This window comes from Gavialis gangeticus, unplaced genomic scaffold (assembly GCF_001723915.1).
Source record: "Gavialis gangeticus isolate Ggan-Ray unplaced genomic scaffold, GavGan_comp1, whole genome shotgun sequence".
In the NCBI taxonomy this organism is placed as follows: Eukaryota; Metazoa; Chordata; order Crocodylia; family Gavialidae; genus Gavialis; species Gavialis gangeticus.
This window is the reverse complement of record NW_017729034.1, coordinates 45,711,462-45,719,008: the sequence shown is the minus strand read 5'-3', so window position 1 is coordinate 45,719,008 and position 7,547 is coordinate 45,711,462. Positions and strand designations below refer to the sequence as shown.

Below are 7,547 nucleotides of genomic sequence, written 5' to 3'. Positions count from 1 at the left end.
GTGCAAGGTGTTGCACCTAGGGAGGAAGAACCAGCAGCATACCTACAGGCTGGGGAACTCCCTTCTCGTCAGCACAGAGGCAGAAAAGGATCTTGGAGTCACTATTGACTCCAACATGAACATGGGCCACCAATGTGGGGATGCAGTCAGGAAGGCCAACCGCACCTTGTCATGCGTCCACAGATGCATCTCGAGCAGGTCCAAGGAGGTGATCCTCCCCCTCTATGTGACACTGGTCAGGCCGCAGCTGGAGTACTGCATCCAGTTCTGGGCACCGCACTTCAAGAGGGATGTGGACAACATGGAGAGGGTCTAGATGAGGGCCACTCGCATGATCGGGGGCAGCAGGGCAGGCCCTACAAGGACAGGCTATGGAACCTGAACCTGTTCAGCCTCCACAAGAGAAGGCTGAGGGGGGATCTAGTGGCCTGTTACAAACTAGTCAGAGGGGACCAGCAAGCACTGGGGGAGTCCCTGTTCCCCCGAGCACTACCAGGAGTGACTAGAAATAACGGTCACAAGCTGGCAGAGGCTAAATTCAGATTAGACATCAGGAGTCGCTACTTCACTGTCAGGGCGGCTTACATATTCATAGCTTTTCATCACTTCTAAACTTCTTTTCCAAGATTAATGTGATCCAATATCTTCCACTAATTTTTCTCACTGCTATAACATTTTTATTCTAAAGTTCTTCAAGTGCTCTACCACCTTTAATAGTTAAATCCTCCCCCTCTGTAGCTGGGTTTTGTTCAAGGATGTACATTCAAGGTACATTCAAGAACCTTGTACTCAACATAGAGGATTCAGCCACCTTACTGATAGTTATAGGTACATTGTTCATGCCTTCATCTTCTAGTCTAGTAAATTTCAACCATGGTGTCATGACACCCTGATGTGCTGTGAGACTTTAAGGGTGCCACAGCACCCAACCCCTGTGTAAGGAAGTCAGTGCTCACTTTGTACCCACCAGGTGTGCTGCATCCACCCTGGAGCTGCTCTTCTGGGATATTCCTTCTCCAGCAGCCCATGTGCTGACCACCTCTGCAGTCTAAGCAGCACACTCTGCCATGGGCAGGCAGGAAGGCATACCTGGGCCATGCCTTTCAGCCTGGCTCTTTCCTCCACTCCTCCCATGCTTCTGGAGCTAGTAGGAGGGGCTATAGAGACAGATAGCTCTGATGCTGTCATGCCAGTTTCCAGAGGATCAGCAGGTGCACCAGGGACTACACTGACCCTTAGTGGGGAAGGGGCAGATAGCAAAGAAGTGGGGCTAAGTACAGACAGCCAGAAAGCCCAAGACTAAATTGTTTCAGTCTCTATAGTTTTCTGTAAACTGCCTAGATTGAACCAATAAGAATGACATTCACTTTTCAATCCTGAAAGGCAGCCAGACCCCTGCAGTGACCCATCCATTGCAGGAGATGGATGATTCCTCCAGCCATGCCCCCTCCTCAGCCTGCAGCCATCTAAGGAGAGCGTGTGGGAAACCCTCTCCCTCACCCCACTTGGCCCCCCAGCTGGGGTCTACCCAGCACCATGGAAAAAGGGAAGGGGGGGAAGCCCCCAGCTGGCCATTTCTTCCTTCCCCCATGCCTGGATCTGGTCCCCCTAGCCACAACCCCCTCCTCAGTCCAGGCTGGTTGAGGAAGGGGTGTGGGAGAACTGCCCCAAAACCCTGCACTGGACCCCCAGCTGGGGTCTCCCTGGAGTGGGCAGGAGGTGGGAAGAAGGAAGCCTCCAGGGGGGCATTTCTCCCTCTCTTCCTCCCCAGCCCCAGAGCCAGAGCTGGGCCAATCACCTGGCCATGCCCCCTCCCTGGCAGCTGGGAAATGCACCCCCACCCAGATCTGGACCCCCACAGAAGCTGTGCTGGGTGCAGGGGGGGAGAAGCCACAGTGGAGACCTTTCCCCCCACTCCCTCCTCAGCCAGCCTGCTGGCCGAGGAGGGAGTATGACTGGGTGACGGCCCCAGCTCCTGGCTTGGACAGAGTGAGTAAAGCTCCCATTGTGGGCTTCTCTGTAGCTAGGGGCCAAGGTGACACCCAGCCATGCCTGCTTCTCAGCTGGCCGGCTGAGGAGGGATGCTCTACCTCCCAACTGGCTCCAAATCCCCAGCTGGGCCGTGCCTGGTACTGGGGGAGGGGGGGTGGGATGGAGGGGAGTGAGGAAAGTTTATGGTAGGATACTGTTTCCCCTCCCCCACCCTGCTGGTCAAGGAAGGGGAGTGGTTGAGTGATTGCACTGGCTTGGGCAGGAGGAGTAAAAACCCCACCATGAGCATCCCCACATCTGAGAACTGTGGGGGGGGGGGGGGAATCATCTGACCATGTCCTCATCTCAGCTGGCAGGCTGGCTGGGAAGGGAGTGGGAGGTAAAATGCCCCCTGCCCCCCCCTTCAGGAAAGCGCACACTAGGGACTTACTCCCTCTGCCCAAGCTAGGAGCCAGGGCAATCACCCTGCCATGCCCCCATTCTGGCTGGTGGGCCAGCTGCGAAGAAGTAGGGGTAAAAAACATCCCCTTCACCTGGCTCTTGACCCTTAGCTGGGCTGTGCCTGATGCAGGGTGAGGGGAGCCCAAATTGGGGGCTTTACTCCCCCCACCTGAGCCAGGACGGGAAAAACACGCCCCCCCCAGCTCTAGACCCTCATCCAGGCTGTGCTCAGTACAGGGGAAAGCCTATAGTGGGAGCTTTACTTTCCCCAACCCAGCTGAGAGTCAGGCTAATTTTCCCAGCCAAGGAGGGGCAAAGGCTGGGGAATCTGCCCAGCTCCTAGCTGCCAAGCCCCCCAACCATCTCTACCCCCACAGCTGGAGGCAGGGCTACTTTTCTCTGCTACAGGAGAAAGCACAGCCTAGGCCTGCACAGCATCCTGGGATGCAGGAGAACTGTCAGTTAAATTAAATCAGGAGGGGTCTGGGACAGAAATTCCATAAACTGGTTTGACCTAAATCAGATAAGTCTGATACTACATCCATCCAGGTTTATTTTAAATCAGTTTCAGCCGTTTTCAAAGTGGTTTAAGTGTACCAAACTTCTGTTTTGTTACAGGTTTAAACCATCACTTAAACCAGTTTATATGTAACTTCTGTTCCTAGCCTGAGACATGGCAGACATGCCCCCACCATGCTCACACCTCCAATAGCCACTGTCACCCTTTCTGCCTCCTTTAGGGACAAACACCTCTTTCAGAGATCTAATGCAACCTTTAACCCTTAAGCAGGCCAATCTGCCCTGCCAAGCAGAACCTGCCAGCATGGAGTGCCATGCACCACTTCCCACCGTGCTCTCAGGTGTGCTTTGCCCAATCCTGCCTGTTCTGCAATCCTGCGAGATCCTTTTAATGGGTGTAACAAGGCAAGCACCATACAAATAGCTTAGTTTTTTTAAATGGGGTGCCACTAAATGGGGTGCCCTGAGCCTGACAAAGTTGATAAACACTCCTCTAACCCCTACTTGAACAGGTAGACATTAGACATCCTCTTCAATTTTTTTTTTCTAAACTGTTGTAATAAGCCAGTTCTGTTACTATTCAGGGCTTTCCTTGTCCTCTTCCTTGGGACATATGAAGTAAGACAGAAGTAGTATAAACACAGGGAAATCGAGGCACAGAGAGGTTAAGTTTTGCCCAAGATTTGTAGCAGGGATTAAGAACAGAACCATTATCCTGAATCCTACCTTGTTTGCTGCCTACTAAACTTTGCTTCCACTAAACTGTGTTCTCAGAAACAAGCTCTACAGATTCTCCTCAACAGTCACTTTAGAATTAGATATTGAATTGTTATCTTTCCCTTCTCTGCAATTCTGATAGTTAAAACGGCATACAGAAAGATGTCAGTCTGAGAAATACACAGCAAAATTAATTAGAAAATGATGTGGCCACCTAGGGATCCTTGTTTTCCCTGACAAAAAAATAAAATAAAAAACACAAATTCTCTAATAACCCCCCCAATCCATGATTAATATGAAAGGCCCCCCACAGCTCTCCTAGTCCTGATGGTGCCCCTCACTCCACCCCACATCCCCCACAGCATTGCTGGTGCCCTCACTCCCCACCCACAGCCCTCTGGCCATGCTTGTGCCCCTCACTTCCTCCCCCCAGCTCCCCCACCCCTGCTCCTACCCCTCACTCCCCACAACCCTCCCAGTCCTGCTGGTGCCCCTTGCCCACAGCTTCACAGATCTAATGCAACCCACAACTCCTGCTCCCCCACCCCTGCTGAAGGGGACCTCAAGGGCTATGGGGCCAGAGACCCGGGTCCACAGCCCCCTGCCTCCAGCAGAAGGTGGCAGCTGCTGTAGTAGAGCAGAGCCCAGTCCCTCCTCTGCTGCCTGCTGAGGGTTTGCGTGTGTGTTGGAGGGGGGCAGCTCCCTACCACTGCATGCACTCCCAGGGGGCAGGGGGATCTGTGTCCCCCAGATCTGTGCACAGGGTGGGGGCTGGCCTGCTACAGACTCCCACTTTGCTGCCCTCCCCTGGGGCCTGTGCAGTTCAGCGTGTGTGACCTGGCATTGCAGGGCAAAGTGGGGCTGTGCAAGAAAGCTGCTTGCTGCTGACAACTCCGTGCTGCCCTGGCAATGTGTCCCTTGTGGCGCAGCTACAGCTGGAGCAGTGGTGCGGGGTTGCATGCAGGGAATGCATTGCCAGGGCAGTGTGGAGCTCGCAGCAGCAAGCAGCTTTCCTGTGCTGCCCAACTGTTATTTGCAGCACTGGGTCGCACATGCCAGGCTGCAGAGGCCCCAGGGGAAGGCAGCAGGGTGGGAGCCCGAGCCTGAAGGAGGCAGCCTGTACCCATGCCCACCCCACACACAGATCTGGGGTGCAGAGGTCCTCCGTGCATCCAGGAATGCATGTTGCAGTGGGGAGCAGCCCCACCACCTAACCAAGCAGCAGGAAGCCTGCCCCACTTCTGCCCTGCACACAGATCTGGGGGGCACGGTTCCCCCCATTTCTTCAGGCGTGCACGCAGCAGTGGGGAGCCAGCCTTCCCTGCCCCCGGACATGCTGCCCATGGCCCTGTCCCACTCTCCACTGGGGCTCTGCAGCCATGCATTGTGGCCCCAGGCCCCAAGCCCCATACACTGCCCAGCTGGGCAGCAGTGCCAGCCCTAGCCCTGCCCAAATCTCTCCCTCCCTATGGGGGCCTCAGTCCCCACCCCTCACACACTTACCTGCAAGAGCTGCTCTCCAGGCTGCCTGGTGGCGCCCCCTGCCTCACTGCCCTCCTCCTGCTCCCTCCCAGCCCCTTGCAGGCTGGAACTCTGCCAGCCTGCAGAGGGCTCATTGCAAAACTGCAAAATCCACGGGCTTCTCTCGTAAAATGAAAAATCTAATTTGCCTCTGGTCAAAGGTAAAATCCACAGTTTGCTTCATTTTTCCATGGGAAACGTAAAACCCAGATCCCTGATGATCACACAGCAGAGTAGCTAATAAAATATTTTAGAAATCATTTGCTGTTTGTCCAAAGACACTGAGAGAGAAAATAAATCCCCTGAACATTACCTATATCATATTTACACTGATGAGAATAAAGCAAGCCTGAAGTGATGCTCATTTCAGAGTGCTTTATTGCACAGTAACCTTGAAGTGGCCGGATACACAGAAGACTCAGCCAATGGATCCTGCTTGTTATTGCACCTGTTGCTTTATTATTCAGCCAGATTGTTTAGCTTCCGAACCTGTAAACTTTCATCACACAAGCTACCCTTTCACAGTTAAACTGTGAAAAGTGAAGTTTACCCAACTCTACTTCACAGGACTTTAACTGAGCCATCATTCAGCATTTTCAAGGGGCAAAAAAATAGAAGAGGTTTAACTTGTTACTGATCTGTTGATTTTGCCCTCAACATAGCCACCAAAAAGAAAGTTATATAACCACTTTCAGAATGCTGTCCTAAAAATAGGAGTCACTGCTTGGACTAAATGTCACTGCAGTTTCTCTCTAAGACCTGGAACTGGTTGTAAGATGGGTGGAAGCATAAATATTTCCCTCACTTTAGAAGAAAGTCAAGCAGCTTCTCCTTGCAAGCCAATTGTACAAAGACATTTCTATAATTTTCATCTGTGGGGGGAGGAAAGGGGAGCCACTGTACATGTATTTCCAACTCACAACTGTTAAAATAATGCCATTTGTTCTTGCAGCTGATCCCTCATAGGGTTTCATAATCACAAACCATCATTAACCCAAAGCAGAGAGAGAAAGGTACAGAGAGGTACAGGTCCCAGTCAGGGATTTATTTTTTTCTCCATTTCTTGCATAATACTTCAATCAAAAAAAAAAAAAAGGATTTTTTTTTTAATCCATGCAATTTAACTGTTTTAGCAGTCTGCTCAAACCCAAGAAATACAGACCTTTTATATCTTGCTCATATTCATTTAGTGGTGTGCCTCTTGGAAACTTCTTATATGAGAGAAGCATGAGCATAACATAAAATACTATGAAATGAGAAGCTACTGCTTTAACATGATCAGGCACCAATTTACACTACATTGTATATAAGCTAAATAGGAATGGGTTACAACTGAGCAGTTAAGTTTGCACAAGGATTTAACTTTTGCATGTGCAGAAGCACTTACTACGAAAGAGACACAATCTGGTGTGACATGAATACTGGAGTCCTGCATTATGCCAGTGCAATATAGGAATAAATACAATTTCTTCCCCCCTCGGTTCATTCTGCAGACTTTGAAGTTAAGGAATCCCCCCTCCCCCCTCTCCTTCTAAACAGCAGTGGAAAAATGACAGAGTAAAAGAAAGGAACAAGGAAATCAAGTGTTACAACATAAAGAGCAATGCCATCTAAATATCCACCTAAAAGCATCACACTCTGCTTCAGATGAGTTATGATGATCTTTGTACCTGGAATGAACTGAGGGGTTTTCTTCAGTTCCCGCTGTCCTGGAGCTTATATATTCCAATGCAGTGATTAAATGTAGCCTCCTGCTGCTTTCAGTTCTTCCTTAGCCAAGCTGCTGCAGATGCCCATAAGAGCTCAATTTGAGAGAGCTGCGAATGGGGAGTGTGTGCCTTGCTTTGCAAGACCTCAGGCTTTGGTTGCAGATGTGAAAGGAGTACTGGAGACTCAGCACTGACTCTTCTAAGCCACTGCATGGGGATATTATCAAAGTCTAAGCTTTCTATTGGCTCTGATCACCAAACAAATCTCACCAGCCACCCCTTACCTCCCCCCTCCCTGTTTCACTCAGCGCTTGTTTCTCATCTAGCCCACAAACATTGCAGCCACACACACTTAAGTCGCTTGCTGTGTTTCTCCTTTCCTCCCCTTCAGTTTGTGGATTTACAACCTTGTGGTTAGTTCTAACTTTTTTTTTATCAGCTTTCCAATCCAAACCCTCTTGTTTACGTAGGGAAATTCGACATCTACCAACCCACAAAAAAACACTCGTTTCCTTCAGATCTTCTTCCTCCTTTTGTTGAGAGACCCGCAATGTGAAGAATGCATGAAAGTTGTGATTGTGTGTCACGCTTGACATTCAGACACATTTGTTTGCTTGACATACATACATACATGCATATATTTATAAT

General features: G+C 50.5%; 1 protein-coding gene across 1 annotated transcript in view; it reads right to left on the bottom strand.

Moving 5' to 3' along the window:
- The window catches only part of GREM2 (gremlin 2, DAN family BMP antagonist), an 85,738-nt gene extending 78,528 nt beyond the window's left edge, over nucleotides 1-7,210 (bottom strand). Inside the window, exon 1 of the mRNA XM_019527612.1 lies at nucleotides 6,861-7,210. The gene's annotated coding sequence lies outside the window, so the exon portion shown is untranslated. The remainder of the gene's footprint in view (nucleotides 1-6,860) is intronic.
- Between the last annotated feature and the right edge of the window lie 337 nt (nucleotides 7,211-7,547).